The 17,699-nt window shown below is 41.7% G+C and overlaps 1 protein-coding gene across 3 annotated transcripts in view; it reads right to left on the reverse strand.

Annotated features, from left to right (window-relative positions):
* RPH3A (rabphilin 3A) overlaps positions 1-17,699 on the reverse strand; it is a 171,223-nt gene that overhangs the window by 128,755 nt on the left and 24,769 nt on the right. The gene's annotated exons all lie outside the window — the stretch shown is intronic.

The raw sequence follows: 17,699 nt of genomic DNA on the forward strand, positions 1-17,699 counted from the left end.
AGAATAGCTAGAGAATAGCTGTATTGATAGAGGAAGTTTTCCACTAGGAGTTCTCTACATCAAAGACATAACAGAAAAAGAAAACTCCCACCAAGTGTGCTTGGGCTTCAAGAGGATGGACGATTCCCTATGGGTGCAGTAAAATTAGAGAAAGTCTTAGAGGATGCTGGGCCTTGAAGGAGAGGTAAAAATTAATAAGTGAAAATGAGGATGGGGGTTAACTAGAGGGGTAAGGAGGGTATTTCATAATGGAAGAGTAGTGTAAGCAAAGACCTGGAGGAAGGGGAGGGCAATACGTGCTTTGGAAAAGTAAGTAGCCCAATCTGCCTTGATTCCAAAGTATGGGGGAGGGGGGCCATGATATAAAGCTCTGTGCTTCTTTCAAGACACCAAGAGAAGGCAGTTAAGGGTTTTTAGTGGGGGAGGGGAGCAATCTAAGAAGTGCTTTAGGAAGATGAATCTAGCAGCATGAGTCTGATAGCAGATTAGAAGAGTCCCTTCTACAGTGATTAAAATCTGGTGAAATGAATCTCAGCATCTCATTATCCCTGGAGATAAAAGCATAAAACAGGATCCCTCGTGGACCCTGGTGTCTCCTCCCATCTCTAAAGAAACTGAAAGTTAAGGGCCTCTGCAATAGACCATGTTTCCAAGATTGCTTCCCAGTTGAAGTGCCTTGCTTCCAGTTCAGAGTAGAGATCAAGACTCTGGCAGAGTCTTGGGAAGACTCCCAGAGGCTCCTATCTCCAAACACTATTACCCAACTAGGAAAGTGCCCCAGCAGCTTTCTCCCTCTCTGTCTGTCTGTCTGTCTGTCTGTCTCTCTCTCTCTCTCACACACACACACACCTCCATTCTAAGCTCAGGTGAATGGGTGGAGTATATGGCAGTCTTTGGGCACCACAGACCCAAGGAAGACGGATACATTTGCCTCTGGAAACCCTCCAAGGCCCACACTCACAATGGCTGTTCTTGTGTTCAAATCGGCCCATGTTACCCCTATACTCAAGTACCTCCTTTGGTGCCCTGTGACCTTTAGAATAAAATACCAACTCCTCTAGTGATAACAAGATGCAGATGTTCCTTTCAACATCTGGAAAATGCCAGTGGCAATCAGCATTACTTTTATAATTGTGGAAATCTCTCTAGATTAGTTAGCTTGTCCATAAGCAACTGTGAGGAGTTGGGCTGAGGGTTGACAGAAAATTCCCGAGCTCTCAGTATTATTATACAATTTTCAGATCTGCAGCCCAGGCCCAATTCTGCTTTTAACAAGTTGTGTGAGTTTGAGTCAGTTACTCAATCTCTTTATACTTTGGTTGTTTCATCTCTCAAAAGGGATAAACACCTCCTAGATGTGTGTGATCCTGAGCAAATCACTTAACTTCCATCTGCCTCAGTTTCCTCATCTGTAAAATGGGGAATAACCATAATAAAATAACCATATCACCTATCTCCTAGGGTTGTTTTGAAGATAAAATGATTTAATGCTTGTAAAAGAGTTTTGCAAACCTTAAAATATTCATACTAGCCAATATTATTATAACAGACAAATAACACCTATTGATAATAATATCCCTAAGATGACCCATTGAAATCCCCACACCTGCTTTCTTCTCTGTATTCACATGGTCACCACCTTAATTCAATTCTTTATCACTTCTTACCTGGACTATTACAATAGCTTATTAACTAGTCTCCAGCTTTGTAAATTCTCCTTTCTCTAATTGATCTACATACCTGCCAACACTCCTCTGCTCAAGAATCCTTAATGGCTACCTACTTCCTCTGGGATGAAATACAAACTAATCATCTTGGCATTCAAAGACCTACAAGGTCTGTCTTTCCAGATATATTTTACATTATTCCCCTTTGCACATTCAATATTCCAACCTAATTGACTTATTTGGAATTCCCTGAACTCAGCACTCCATCGTCAGCCTTGATCTTAGCCTGTGCTATCCCCTCTACCTGAAATGCTCTCCCTCCTCATCTCAGTCTCTTCAAATCCTTATTTTCCTTTAAGGCTCTACTCAGGTGCTAATACACATTGTCGGTGTATTCTCCCTCTGCAAATTATCCTTCATTTTCTTGTCTTTATATGTGTAATGCCCCAGCAGAATGTAAGTAATTTACTTGAGAGCAGGGAGTTTTTTTTATGATTTTCTGTATCCAGTCCCATTTTCTAGCAGTGTCTTGAATATAATAGATGTCTAATAAATGCTTGTTGAACTGAATTAAATTGAGCTATTGGACGTGGAGTCCAAAGGACCTAAGTTTCAGTCCTGGCTGTATCACTGACTAATTGTGGAGCCTTGAGCAAATCCCACTGCCTTTCCAAGACCCAGTCCTCTTCCCTGTAAAAAATGAAGGCTGTTGTACTGATTTTTAAAAAGGAAGAGAACAAAGTCTGCAAACTATGGCCAGTTCTGCTATAATGCATGCTTCAAAAATGCAGATTTTCTCCAACGTGATTGGCACACTGGGGAACATTTGGAGCATAACTCAAATTTCGAGTTTTCTTCTGTGAGCTTTCTTCCATGAAAAATAGTGAGAATGGAAGAAACAGCATCATTTCACAATAACTCCCAAGCTGCACCTGCCAATGCCCACTTCTGCAAGCAAATTTTGGGTCTTTATCAAAGGAAAATGCCATATTTATCCTATATCATCTGACATAGTAGGAGTCAGAAGAGGAGAAGGGCCCATCCTTGCCCTCCCTTCCTTCTGATGTGAATTCTGACCCCAAGACTCAGAGATTCAGATGTCCCTAGCCCAACCTGCTTACACAATACAGAGCACAGATTAGCACAAAGGAAATATGAGATAGGCACATCTACAGACATCCCTATCCCACATGTTCAAATGGGCTATTTGTCCCCGACCTGTGGTAGAGCCTTCTGAGCCTGTACCAGACTGAGAAGCCACAATCAAGCATGCTGTACCTTGACCCCAAAACCATGATGTCACTGATCCAAGGACAAATAGTAACAATGCCAGGATATAGGCAGAACCATATGGCCCAAGGCTTCCAGTGTTCCCACCCTTTGTTATAATATTTATGGGTTTTTAAACCATTTAAAGTGTATAAAATTGTGCTACATTTTTTTAAGCAATTGGGGTTAAGTAACTTGCTCAAGGTTACACAGCCAGTTATTTCTAGGTGTGGTGCTGAGTGTCTGAGCCCGGGATTCGATCTCCAGGTCGTCCCAACACTGGAGCCGGTACTCTTACTCGCTGAGCCACCTGGCCGCCCCTAATTGTGCTACATTTTGTAATTAGGTCATCTTTTTATGGGTCATTAATGAAATTTTTGAGCATTGTGCCCCTAACTCCATTTCTCCCATCAGCTTTGTGGTTTTTATTGCTTGATTTCAAATAGTGTGCCACTTTGGGGAAACATATATGTCTAGTTGCAATGGAACTGCCTTAAAGGCCAAGGCACTTGACTTTGGTGCCTCAAAAAACTTTAGACAGAATTCATAAGGCAATGGTTGGCAAACACCTAGAAAAAGAAGCAACAAAATAATTTAAAAGCTAGTATGGGAACTGGTAGGTGGCACAGTGCACTGACCCTGGAGTCAGGAGGACCTGAGTTTAAATCTAGCCTCAGACACTAGCTGTGTGTCCCTGGGCAAGTCACTTAACCCTGATTTCCTCTCCCCCCCCCCAAAAAAAGCTAGTATGGTTTCAAGCATGTCTAACCTCAATTCCTTTTCTGACATCTAAACTAGTAGATGAGGGAAATGTCGTGCATATCATTTAATTAGAATTTTAGGAAAACTTCCTTATGAAATATTTCATATTATTCTCATGGAGAAGATGGAGAAGCAGGGCAGCTAGGTGGTACAGTGAATAGAGCACCAGCCCTTGAGTCAGGAGGACCTGAGTTCAAATTCAGCCTCAGACACTTAACACTTACTAGCCATGCAACCTTGGGCAAGTCACTTAACCCCAATAACCCTGCCATCCCCCCTGCAAAAAGCCTAAATAAATAAATAAATAAAACCCTTCATAACCTTGCCTCTTTTAGGGGCATCTAGGTGGCACAGAGAGCAGAGCACCAGCCCTGGAGTAAGGAGGACCTGAATTCAAATCTGGCCTCAGACACAATAACAAAATTAGCCATGTGACCTTGGGCAAGTCACTTAACCCCAATTGCCCTCAAAAAAGAAGAAGAAGAAGATGGAGAAGTATTAATTAGAAAGGAATACAATTAAATGGGTTCATAACTGGTCAGGTGGTTGAACTCAATGAGTGGTGCTTAATGGTTCTATGTCAACATGGCAAGAGGAAGTATTGGTGGAAGGCCTTGAGCTGTTAAACATTTTGAAAAAATGGGCTCAAGCCCTGCCTCCTCTATATACTGGCTGTGGGGCTCTGGACAAATCACAACCTCCCAGTGCTCTAGGCAACTCTCTACTTACCAGTCCATAGGAGGAAGGGAAGTTACTCCCTGTACCATAGGTCCAGTCAAACCAAACCAAGCCAAACAAAAAAAAAACCCAATGACTGGAAAAGAGACTTAAACTGGGAGCTTAAAGATGAGATAACACAGTTAAAGATAACACAGTTGATAACTATCAGGAAAAGAGACTTAAACTGGGAGCTTAAAGATGGGATAACACAGTAGATAACTATCAGGACCCCAAAGGATCTTGACAAGGGAATAAGGATTTATTGTGCCCAGAATGTGCCATGGATTGTGTGAAGCACTTTGCAAATATCTCATTTGATCCTCACATCAGCCCTGGGAGGTAGGTGCTGTTATAATCTCCATTTTACAACTAGAAAAACTGAGGCAAACAGGGTCAAGTTACTTGCTGATGGTCACACAGCTAGTGTCTGAGGTCAGATTTGAAGTCAGATCTCCCTGACTCCAGGCCCAGCACTCTATCCCCTGCACGACTTAGCTGCCTCTGACAGGTCAGAGCATTGAGTTGAATTCAAGAATGAACTAATGAATGAGCAATTATTCAGCTTCTTCTATGGAATAGATGCTATGTTATCCATTGGGAATATAAAGATAAAAATGGACTAGCCTCTGCCCCTGCCCATGAGGAGATTGCATACTATAATAGGAATCTGTTTTTAAAAAGGTTGGGGGGAAGGGATGGGGCAGGGAATAGACTACATGATCTCAAAGTCCCTTCTAGAATATCTTTTCAAAGTCCCACTTAAATATCTTTTCCTTCTAACGTCTGAGCTCATGGGCTGGTCATTGTTTCCACTAGAAAAACCCTAATTAAAGCTCATTTACTTTCCCCAGGAATTTCAGGTATTTAAATCTTATTCACTAAGGTTGTTCTGCTGGAGGTTTTCTACTGCACTTAGAGGAACAACGGGGATGCAGGAAGAAAGCCACTGTACTCAATGGGAAGCTTGGAAGTCACAGCTGGAGCTCTGGGTCCTCAGCATCTCCAGCCTCATTTTAAGGAAGTTAAACACTTCACAGCACAACCTGTAGCCACTAGTTGCCATAGCTCCCAAAGAGTCCAATCCCCCTTCTTGCCCCTAGCCATGGCAGCCCAGGGCAGTGTTGTCAGGCAACAGACAGCTGGGTTCTTTCTGCAGCCTGGGCTAACTTTATGATAGACTACAGGAGGGTCATCTGAAAGGTAACCTGCCTTGTCACCTAAGGTTGTACTTTCTTTGGCCATTGACCAGTAACTCCTGTTAAATGAGCACTCCAGTGAAAGCTAGCTCTCCCTCCTATTTGATTGGAAAATGTCCCATCTCAATGCAAAGAAAAGAGGATACCTCCAGACATTTGGATTCAAAGGAGTTGGGGAGGAGAGGACAGATGTTAATTTTCTATCTACATCATGTACAGCACTTGTGGGAATGTTCAGGGTTCCACTTGCAAAATGTGGAACCTTTGCTTCATGTCACCCACTGAGATTACATTTTACTGTGTAGCAGTGAAAGCGTATGGGCTTTGAAGTGAGAAACCCTGGGTTCAAATCTAAACTCTGCCACTTGATTCCTATGTGACCTTTTGGTAAGTTGTTTACTCCCTTTGGGAATCAGTTTCCTGCTCTGCAGTAGCTCAAAAGAAGCATGAGATATACAAATTTCCACTCCACATATTGATATGGATACTTGTGCCTAGCCTGTGGTTGAGCCTTCAGAGATGGTATCAGTCTGATCAGCCACTGTCAGACACACTGTACCTTGACCCTAACATAGTGATGTCACCTTGGTCCTCTCCAAGAAGGAAGGACAACAACCAGCCAATCTACTCTATTAAATGAGAAGTGTGGATTAGTTGGCCCCTACTATTAACTCCACCTCTAAATTTATGACCTTATGGTCCTTTAAGTTTCCCCTACTGGTTATGCTTTGCACCAACCATAATTTCACAAAAACAACTGTCTTTCTCAAGACCCAAGCTATCAAAATTTCACTTGGTCAATATTCACTCCATACACATTTATTTCTTCTTCCAGACCTATGATTCATTGTTTCAAGAAATTCCTAGTGAGAACACTACTTCAAAGGGACCACCTAATGTTCTGCAATTTATAATCTTAGGGAGTTGTCCAAGACCCTGAGAGGTGGTGTGGCATGCCTAGGATCCCACGGGCTAGATGCATCAGAGGTGCAACCTGACTGTCTCCCCAAATTTGAGAACATTTCCCCATCAACTAAATCTAAATTCTCTCTTCCACAAGTACCTGCTTGCTTGAGAAAATCTCAGCCCTGGGTTCTGGGGGAGATTTTTGAAGGATTTAAAGATTACTAGAGCTGAAAAGAATCTTAGGAGTCATATAGTCTCACCCCATCAATTTACAGATGAAGAAAGCAAGGCAAAAAGAGTGGAAATGACTTGACCAAGGTCATGTGAATGTATATAGTAAGTGAGCCAGGATTCACACTTATGTCTTCTCAGTTCAGTGCTCTTCTGACCAGACTCATTCATCCAGGAGGGATGAATAAGAAAAAAGCTTACCATCCAGGAAAAAATACTAGTAAATCATATGATAGATTTGGAAATGGAAAGGAGCTTGATATTATTCAGTACTTAGGACAGGGACTGGTCCATAGAAAATGCTTAATAAATGCCCACAGATGATGACCAAAGTTTAAAACTTTAAATTTTCAAATGAGGAAACTGGGGTCCAAAGTGACTTAGTGGTATAGTAAAAAAAAAAAAGAATATCTTTAATTTCTTTGGTCCTTAGTTTCCTCATCTGTAAAATGAAGAGGTTGAGCTAAATGTCTTCTAAGATCCCTTACAGATCAACAAAGATAAGGGTCACTCTCCAAATCTTGGTGACTCCCAGTCTCTGATGATGGGTGTTCTCCATGGTGCTGACTGGCTGAATTTCAGTTCTTTGTATTGACTAAATAACAATGCTTGACTGAGCTGAGGTCAGCCCTTTCTCATCACTCATATCCCTCTAACGGCAACTCATGCAAGGCACTCAAATTGTTTATTTTGAATCAAATCTCAAGTAGGTGCAAAGAAGGGATTCTTTGTTCCTCTAAAGACTCAGGAAACTGGAAGATTCTTTCAACACCTTTCTGAGACCATGAATGACAAGGATTTGATGCCCCTTGCCTAGTTTATGCCAGAAAGGGAGAAATAAGTCTTTTTCAATTAAAAAAAGATTTATTATTGCTTTCCAGAACCACAAATGGTTAAGGAAAAGGAGGAGGAAGGCAAGGAGGTGAGTTTTTTATAATTTGTGACTCTAAGTCTTATTCTGAGGTTCAGAGAGGGCTTTTTTTCCCACAACACTCCTCTCAGGTAAGTAGTGAAAATATTATCTTACAACTATCTTAGAGATGATGAAACTGAGGCTCAGAGGGCAAAGGCCCAGAGTCACACAGTTTGTGAGTGCCAGAGCTGAGCTAAGAGGTAAGAACACTGGATTTGGAACTGGGGGTCTAGGTTTGAAGCCTGATCCTGCTCATTGCTACCTTTGTGACCTTAGTTCAGTCATTCCTCCTCCATGGGTCTCAGTTTCCTCATCTGTCAAATGATAGGTTTGGACCAGATAATGTCAAAGCTTCCTTCCAACTTTAAATTCATTGCTCTTAAATCTGAACCCACTGTCTCCTGACACTCAGGTGTTCTCTCCACAACACATTTCTGGGGTTTGTTGGCACTGATCCCTATGGCACCTCCAAGGTCTAAGTTCTATAATCTTATTAAGCTCATCCCTAACCCCTCTAACATTTTCCAGTGTCCTCCACTTACAAATGGCTTTGCATATATTTTATGTTTAATGTTCTAAGTACATGTTATTAGTCCCAAGTAGAATGTAAGCTCCTTGAAGTCAGGGACTGTTTCACCTTTACCTTTGTAACCTCAATAACCTTCTCCCTCTCCCTCTCTTACTCTCTCTCCCTTTACCTTTCTCTCTCCCTCTCTTTCTCCTTTCCAAAATAAGGTAAATTTTGTTGGCCAAAAACTACCTTTGTTGGAGTTTACTGGCTAGATTTCTTTCTCAAAGACCAAACCTTAAACCCATTTCACTCTGGAGCTCACATTGTACCACAATGGAGGCTATTTTGGGGGCCCTCCTGGCTCAGAGTAAATGTAAATAGTAACTATTTCTCTTCTGGCCAGCAACCCTGAGGGTCTTCCCCTCTAAGTTTGATTTTTTTTATTAAATGGGCCATCCCTTGACTCACTTCTTAAAGAGGGTCTATTCACTGAACAGGCATTACCTCACTCAAAGTGAGAACCTGAAAAGACCTTAGCCTAAAAGGGTCAGGGTCTCCCATATTCATCATCCTGATGAATATCTGGCCACTTGACCCAGATGGCTCTAGAGGAGAAAGTGAGGCTGGTGACCTTGCACAGCCCTCTCTCACTCAAATCAAAGTCAATTGCAAGTCATGTCATCATCTCCCTGAAGTCGTGGTCCTTTTCAAGAATGAAGGACAAACACAATTAACTTAGCAAATAGGTATAGAAACTAGATCTGTGATTTCATTGGTAAAAGAAAGTTCTAAGTGAGGAAACTCACTCCTAATCTGAGCTGGCATTTTCTCTGAGCACTGAAAGATTGTGACTTGCCCCAGGGCCATTCAGCCCATTTGTGTCAGAGTTAAGACTTAAACCAAGTCTTCCTGACTCTGAGGCTGGCTCCCTATCCACTATTACAGGTTGCTTGACACATTGGAAGACATTTAATAAATGTCAGTTGAATTGAATTGAATTGCTGAAATAACGTTTATTGTCTAAGGTGCTGTCCAGATCTTGAGGACAGGAAGGAACAAGAAGGACAGCTCTCTAGGGAATTGGGGGGCTGGGGGGGCCAGGGGCTGGGGTGGAGAGAACTTTAGAGAATGGATCGGAACTAATGACAAGCTTCACTGACACAACAGATTTGCAAGCTTTATCTCCCACTCTGTACTCCCCTTTCTCTCCCTTCCAAGAAAGAAGAGTTGAAATACTTACACGTAAAACCCCTGATGCTCCTGTCCCTTGCTGAATATACTGGTCCCGCCTGCCCCCTGCCTTCAGATGTATTTCTGGGGCTTTCCTTCCCCTTCAGGAAGTTTTTTTTCCCTGAATTGGAGGCCATTGGGAGCCCTTTCCCACCTGGATACCCCAATAGACTACAAGCTCCTTTAGGGCAGACATGATTTCATTTCAGTCTTTGTATCCCTCAGTGCCTAGCACAGTGCCTGGCACATATAGACAATTAGTTTTTTTGACTGATTGACATTGATGAACTAGCCTTGCTCAAGTCACAAGGAAGACCAAGAGACTGTAGCTATGTGACCTCAACAAAGCATTTCAAACACTGTACAGGCAATTAAAACTCAGCAACAATAAACAAAACTAATTAAAAGAAAAAAACTAAATACTTAATAAGACAAATGAGGTGGAAGTATTAAAAGCTGGGCTGAGAGAGCTGGCATTAATTACAATAAAGGATTGTTTCTGCCTCCTTTTATTTGTAAAAAGGCTGCTTTGGCTTTTCAATTAGGGAGAGAGGATCTATATGCCTGCCTTAGCCAAATGTGGTTTTGTTTTTGGGTTTTTTTTTTAAACAGAAATGCTTTCAGGAGGCAATATGGTTGAGGAACTAGAAGGAAGCAAAAGGTGGTGCAGTAACATGAAGGAGATAAATTAGAGTCAGTGGGATTGGGGTCAAAATCTGGCTCTCTCACTTATGCCCTCTGTAACCTTCAGCAAGCCACACAACTTTGAGGGGCCTCAGTTTCTCCATCTGTAAAATTTGTGGAGTTGGGGCGGCCAGGTGGCTCAGCAAGTAAGAGCACCGGCTCCAGTGTCAGGATGACTTAGATCAAATCCGGGCTCAGATACTCAGCACCACACCCAGAAATAACTGGCCGTGTAACCTTGAGCAAGTTAACCCCGATTGTTTTTTAAAAAATTTTGTTAAGTTGCACTAGGTGAACCTTTTCAACTTTACATCTATGACCCTATGAGGAGACTGGAGAGTCTGAGGCATTGAGAAGTCTATGTTCTAAAATAGGGTCATAGTTCTAGAGCTTGTAGTGACCTCAGAGGCTATCTAAAGCCAACCCTCTCATGTTGAAAACAAGAAATTTGAAGCTAAGGGAAGTGATGTGACTTGTCCATGGTCACAGGGAGCAAGCATCAAACATAGGATTTGGACCAAAGTCTTGTGATTGCAGAGTCAATGCCCTTTCCATTGTAGCACAGCCCTCTGGCAACATCAAAGAATGGGGCTTGTAGGGCTTGACAGCCTTTCCAGAAGGCTACAGTTACCACAGAAATCCCCATCTAGCATTCTGGGAAGTGTCAGCCATGTATCCCTATGAGGGAGGAGCTACCAAAGAATTCATGCTTTGGGGTTTTTTTCTTTTGTATGGTTTTTATAGATGTTTTTGTAGATAAGGGGATCCACCACCACCACCACAGAGGTAAATGCCATCAAGTCAATTGTCTGTATCAATAAGAGTTAAGACTGAATGGCTAAACAAGTTGTGGCATATGAATGTAATGGAATACTATTGTGCTATAAGAAATGAGGAGCAGATGGACTTCATATTTACATAGAAAGGCTTATATGAACTGATGCTGAGTGAGAAGAGCAGAACCAGGAGAAATTTGCACACAATTTCAGACATAATGTATTGTGATGATCAGCTTTGAGAGACTAGACTCTTCTTAGCAATGCAGGGTTATAAGATAACTCCAAAAGATTCATGATGGAGAGAGATGTCTACATTCAGAGAAAGAACTAGAAAGAACAGAGTTTGAATGCAGATTGAAGCAAACTACCTGCTCTCTTTCTTTTTCTTGTTTGGTATTGTTTCCTCTTTCCCATTGTTCATTCCATCTGATACAATTCTTCTTTATAACCTAACTAATGTCTAATGTGAAAGTATTTGCAGATCCTATACTTGATTGCATGCCACCATTGGGGAGGGGAGGAGAGGAAGGGGGAGAAAATTTGAAACTCAAAGAATTGTGGAACTGAATCTTGTAAACAAAAAAAACCAAACAAATTAATAAAGACAAAAAATAAAAAAATTTAAAAAGAAGTGAAAAGGACAAAACTAAAAAAATAAGAGTTAAGACTATTCCAAATAATAATAGTAATAAGTATATTGTACTTGAAGATTTATAAGGCACTTCCTATCCAGGATCTCATTTAAGCTTCAGAACAACCCTGTGAGGCAGGTATCATGGGTATTAACATCTGCATTTTCTTTTATTCCTTGGTCCAGACCTGGGAAAATAGAGAGCTCTCAATGTAGACACTTCTCCCATCAATGAATATCTGCCACTTGTTACTACTAATAGTCTTTTTTTTAATGAATTAATGAACTCAGTTTATTATCATATTTTGACTGAATTTAAATTCATATACTCCAGTGAAATTATATATTCTAGCCTTCAACCTAAATCTTAGTTATTTTTCCTGATTCTAATTTGATATATACACTGGTTCCCAAATCATCCGCACCAAGAGAATTGTGTGTGCTTCCTGAATTCAGCCACAAGCCCAACAGACTGAATCCTCAATGTGTCATTCACTTGTCATATAAGTCAATATCCATGATGGCATCCAAGTTCATTATTTTTTGAATGAGAAATTCAGGGAGTCAAATTGTGACTGAAGAAATTTTCTCAAAATTGGACTATTCTGAGAGTCTTAATCTGAAATGTGTAGGCTTAATAACTCATATATTCATAAATCCAATGCTAAAAGAATGTGAGAGAGCATTGTGTCCAATGCTCATTTTATAGGTGAAGAAATCTTGGACAAGAAAGATTAAACAACTTGTCACAAATATAGTATCAAAACAATACCTAGAACCCAAGCCCTCTGATGCCAGACTGCATGTTCTTTCCATTGTGTCATAATGCCATTAAAGATTTGTCTCTTAAAAATCTTAAAGAGTTGTCTGTCTAAGTGACTTGCCTATGATCACACAACCAGTTTGTCAGAGATGGAATGGGAATATAGGTCTCCCTGACCCTAAGGGCAGATCTCTATCCACACCCCCCATTATATCTACCCTCATTTTAGAGATGAAGAAACTGGAGGTCTACTGATTTGCCCATGTTCACATAACTTATTTCTCTCAGAGATCCTGCACATCTCTTCCACTGATCTACCTGGTTTCAACAACATCAAACAAGCAGCCCTTTCCAGATTAAGCTCATCATTTCTAATCTCACCACACTATGGTGAGACTAACAAATGGGAGAAACCATGAGAAAGAAAAACAAAAACAAAAAAGAAAACAGTCTGCTTTGCTGCATTCTGACTCCATAGTTCTTTCTAGGGATATGGATGGCATTTTACATCATGAGTCCTTTGGAATTCTTTTAGGTCCTTGCATTGCTGAGAAGGGCTGTCTATCAAAATCAGTCATCGCACACTGTGGCTGTTACTGTGTACAATGTTCTCCTGGTATTACTCACTTCACTCAGCATCAGTTCATATAAGTCTTCCCAGATTTTTCTGAAGTCTGCCTATTCATCATTTCTTATAGCACAATAGTATCCCATTACATTCATATACCACAACTTGTTCAGCCATTCCCTAATTGATGGGTATCCCCTCAATTTCCAGTTCTTGGCCACCACAGAAAGAGCTGCTATAGATATTTTTGTACCTCTTCCTACACTTCTAGCCTTCTTAGACATTGCTCCCTTCTCCTTACTCTACAATACAATCATAGCTACCTCTTTACTGTTCCTGACCCATAACTCCCCATCTTCCTCATCTGTGCCTTTGTATGGACTATCTTCCATTCCCCAAATACTCTCCCTTCTCATTTCTGCCTCTGAGAGTCACTGACTTCCTTCATGATACAGCATTGCCTCAGACAAACTGAGACCTGGGAAAGACCCTAATTTAGACTTAGTGAAGCCAAGGTCATCCACTGCATCCTGGGCCATTGCCAGTCATCCTGAATTATGTCCTGCCACTGGACTTTGATGTCTCTGGAAGAGAGAGTGAGGCTGACAATTTTATGCAGCTATGCCTCACTTAAATCCAATTCATGAGTAAGTCAAGACTCCATGCTGTGATTTCATTGGTCCTCCTCAAGAAGGAAGGGCCACCACCATCAACAATAACCACACCAAGAGCAAGATGCAGCTCAGATCCCACCTCCAGCAGAAGGCCTTGTCCCATTCCCTCTAAGCTGCTAGTGCTTCCACTCAGAGGTGTGCACAGCTTCTATCTCCCTTATTAGAATGGAGGCCCCTAGAGGGCAGGACCTGTTTTGGCTTTTCCTTGTATTCCCAGCAGTTGATCACTTGACTCCTGACACCTAAGCTGGCCCTTCATCCCTCTACAGCCTCCTGCCTCTCATCTCTATTTTACCAGTGAGGAAAGGGAATCTCAGAAAGTACAAGTGGATATACAAGCTTCAGAGAATTTAAATCCAACTTCCCTTTTGACTCCAGATTCAACTCTGTTTCCATTAAGCTATAGGGACTCTTAATTCTCCCTGGAAGAAAGACCTCCCTGAGGAAGGGGCGCCATAAAAACTCTCATAGAGCTCAGCAAGCCAGGGCCTGTCTGAGGTCTGCAGAATCAGCCTGAACCCCTCCCTATACCAGCAAACAGGGACACATTGGAAGCACACTGCCAAGACAGCTCCCATCTCTCCAGGGCTCGCTGAACAATCAAATCAATTACCTCCGAAACAAAGAGCCTGGCCCCTTTGATAAAGGGGAAACTTGTTTTTGTGTCTGTTACAGCTGACCTTATCTCTGCAACTGTTCCCTGCTAGTGAATGGTTTGGGGTGGGGATGAGGGTAGAGGAAGTGATTTATATTCTCTGGCCCCCCTACAAGAAAATGTGATTAGAGTTCTCCAGGGTACTGAAATAAGTCATTAAGCTTAACGGTTTCTGGATGCCACTCAAGTACTGGACTTCAGCAAATCCATCCCTATTAAAACTCAGCAGCAGCCAGTTTGGCTCCAGCCACTGAGATCATGCTATCATATACCTCAAAACTACTATCAGAGATCAGCTGGTTTATCTCTCTACCCCCAGAATGACACTCCCACTTGGGGAAAATCAGACGAGAGGCTTTAATCCATTACAAAAATGCCATTGCCTGAAGGTAGGTGGAAAAGTGACCACTGGCCAAAGCTCTTCTGGGGTAAAGGAGAGAGCAGGAGGATGAGAATTTGGAAGCCTTATTCCAGGCCCAATTCTGCTACTAATTAACTGTATGACCCTGAGAAAATCACCTCCTCTCCTCACTCCTCAGACAGAGCTTGCTCCTCAGTTGTAAAAATGAAGACAAGACATCAAATCATCCCTAACGTTCTATCCTGTGCCACCCTGCTCTCTTTTAAGGCCTCCCTTGGCCTTGATGTTCTTTGTTCTAAGGGCCCTTAAAACTCCATGTTTTAAGATTCCTTTCAACTCTGAGATTATCTCCACCCACCTCTGAAATAGGGAATGTCAGAGATGGGAAGGACCTTAGAACAGACCATTTCAGATACAAGGTAATTTGAGGAGAGAGAGAACATGGAAAATGAGAGACTCAAGAAAGGCATCTGACAGGAAGTATATGCTTAGCCAAACCTTTAAGTTAGATCAATTGGTCAATCAACAATTGGCATTTAGTTAAGCATCAACTACATACCAGACACAGTGTCAGGCCCTAGGAATACAAAGACAAAAAAATTATCACAACTGATCCTGCCTCCCTTCAAGAAGCTTACATTCCTTTGGGGGAAGCAACACACACATACATAAGTATATACAGAATTAATAGAAAACAAATAAATTGCAAGTACTAGTAGACAAATACTGGATAGTTAGGGAGGACACTAGAAGTTGGAGACAGCCAGGAAAGACTTTATGTAGAAGTTGGTCCTTGAGTTGAGTCTTGAAGGAAGTGGGGGATTGTCCTAGGTGGAGGCAAGAAGGTTCCAGGCATGGGAGATGGCCCCTGCAAAAGCACATAGGCAGGATATGGGATGCATAGTTTGAGTGACCAAAGTACCTGTCTAGGGGGACCATTTTGACTGGAACCAAGAAGGAGAATAAGGTGAAATAAACCTGGAAACTGACTGGAGCAAGATTGTAAAGAACTCTAAATACCAGAGGTGGTTGTGGTGGTGGTTTTCCTATACAATTAAGGCAGATAAGATATGGACTAGGTAGGACTGCAGGAAAGGCACTCTTTGGTAGATACTAAGGATGAAGAAGGAAGGAAGGCTTCCTGCCTTTGAGGGGTGCACCTTCTGGATAGGTTCTCAGCTGATAGACTGGGTTGGGTCTTCAGAGTCTGGTTGGTCTCACCATCAGCACCTGGACAGCTCCCAACCAGGGCTCTAGGCTCAAAACTAGCTCCTTCCCTCCCTTTCCTTACATCTTCTCCCTCCTCCATGATTTTTGTCTTCAGAATTTTTTGGTTTTGTTTTCTGCTTTGAAGATCCTGCTCAAATTAAAGTTCAGTTTTCTTTCAGGACTGTCACCTGTAAACACCAGGATTGGATGAGAGATTAAAATGTAGAATGTCAAAGCTGGGAGGGTTTTTTGAATGTGTAAATTTAGAGCTGGGAGGAACCTTAAAACAGAGAATGTCAGAAATGAGAGGGCCTCAGAATGGAGAATGTCAGAAGTGTGAGGGACTTTTGAACATGTAATATTGGAACTGAGAGGAAGCTTAGAACAGAGAATATCCAAAGTAGAAAGAGACTTAGAATAGAGAATGTCAGAAGTGGGAGGGACCTTAGAAAAGAAAATGTCAGAGCTAGGAAAAGACCTTAGAACAACTAATGTCAGAGCTTGGAGGGGTCTTAAAACAGAATGTCAGAGTTGTGGAAGGGCCCTCAGAATGGAGAATGTCAAAATTGAGAGGGCCCTTAGAAAAGAAAATGCCAGAGCTAGGAAAGACACTACAGCAAACACATTATTGGCCCTTGTATCCCCAGGACCTACCACAATTCCTTGAACATGGTAAGTTCCTGCTAAATTGAATTGAACTTATATACTTAGTGTAAAAATGGAAGAGATAATGTCATCTTAAAGACTTTCAGGTCTGAAAGGGGACCAAAGCATTATCCAACCAACTATTTTATTGTATGAAATAGGAAACAGTCCCAGAGAGGAGAAGTGTCTCCCTTGAAGATCACTGAGCAAATTGGTGTCAGAACTCAGCAAATCTAATTCCCAAAAAGCATCCAGGATTCCCAGAGCAGTAGGAAGAGTAGTGGGTTTGGAATCAGGAAGACCTGAGTTCAAATCTATCCTTGGACACTTTCTAGCTATGTGACCCTAGGCAAGTGATTTCCCCGCTATCTGCCTCAGTTTCCTCACCTGCAAAATGGAGGCCATATTAGCACCTACCTCCCAAGATAAAATGAGATAGGAATTATCAAGTGCTGGGCACTATGCCTGGCACATGGTAATTTATTAATTAGAGATTAATAAGTGCTTATTTCTTTCCCTTCCTTTCTAGCCCTGTCATTCTGTTCTACTACACCAACTAAATTGTTCCAGTCTGAGGTGACTAACCAACTTAGAATCATCATAATAATAATAGCCAGTATTTATATGGCATTCCAATGTTCACAATGTGCTTTACATAAATTATCACAACTGATTCTGACTCACATACTTATTAACTCTGTCATTCTGGGCAAATAATTTAATCTCTCAGCCTGTTTCCTTCTCTGATGATGATGATAATAATAATAATAATAATAATAATAATAGCTTTTCTACAGCATTTCAGGGTTTGTGAAACACCTTACAAATATTATCTAAGTTTTTCTCACAAAAACCCTGGGAGGTAGGTGCTATTATTTAGGAGATTAGGAAACTGAGGCAGACTGGGTAAGTGACTTGCTTAGGATCACACAACTAGAACACTGTCGACACTGGATCTGAACTCAGATCTTTCTGACTCCAGTCAATCTGCCACCTGTCTCATATAGTGTCAGTGCTAGAAGAGACCCTATTAGAAGTTATGTAGGAAGGGGCGGCTAGGTGGCACAGTGAGTAGAACACTGGTCCTGGACTCAGGAGGACCTGAGTTCAAATCTGACCTCAGACACTTAACTTTTACCAGCTTGTGACCCTAGGCAAGTCACTCAACCCCAACCGCCTTGCCTTTCCCCTAGGCAAGTCACTCAACCCCAACTGCCTTGCCTTTTCCCCTCCAAGAAAAAAGTCATCTAGTACAAGCCCTTTATTTCCCATGTGGGGAAACTGAGGTTCATAGAGATCAGGTGACTTATCCAAGGTCACACAGT

The sequence above is a fragment of the Petaurus breviceps genome, unplaced genomic scaffold (genome assembly GCF_028583685.1).
Source record: "Petaurus breviceps papuanus isolate PSGF00001 unplaced genomic scaffold, PetGlider_PUasm1.0 99, whole genome shotgun sequence".
NCBI lineage: Eukaryota > Metazoa > Chordata > Mammalia > Diprotodontia > Petauridae > Petaurus > Petaurus breviceps.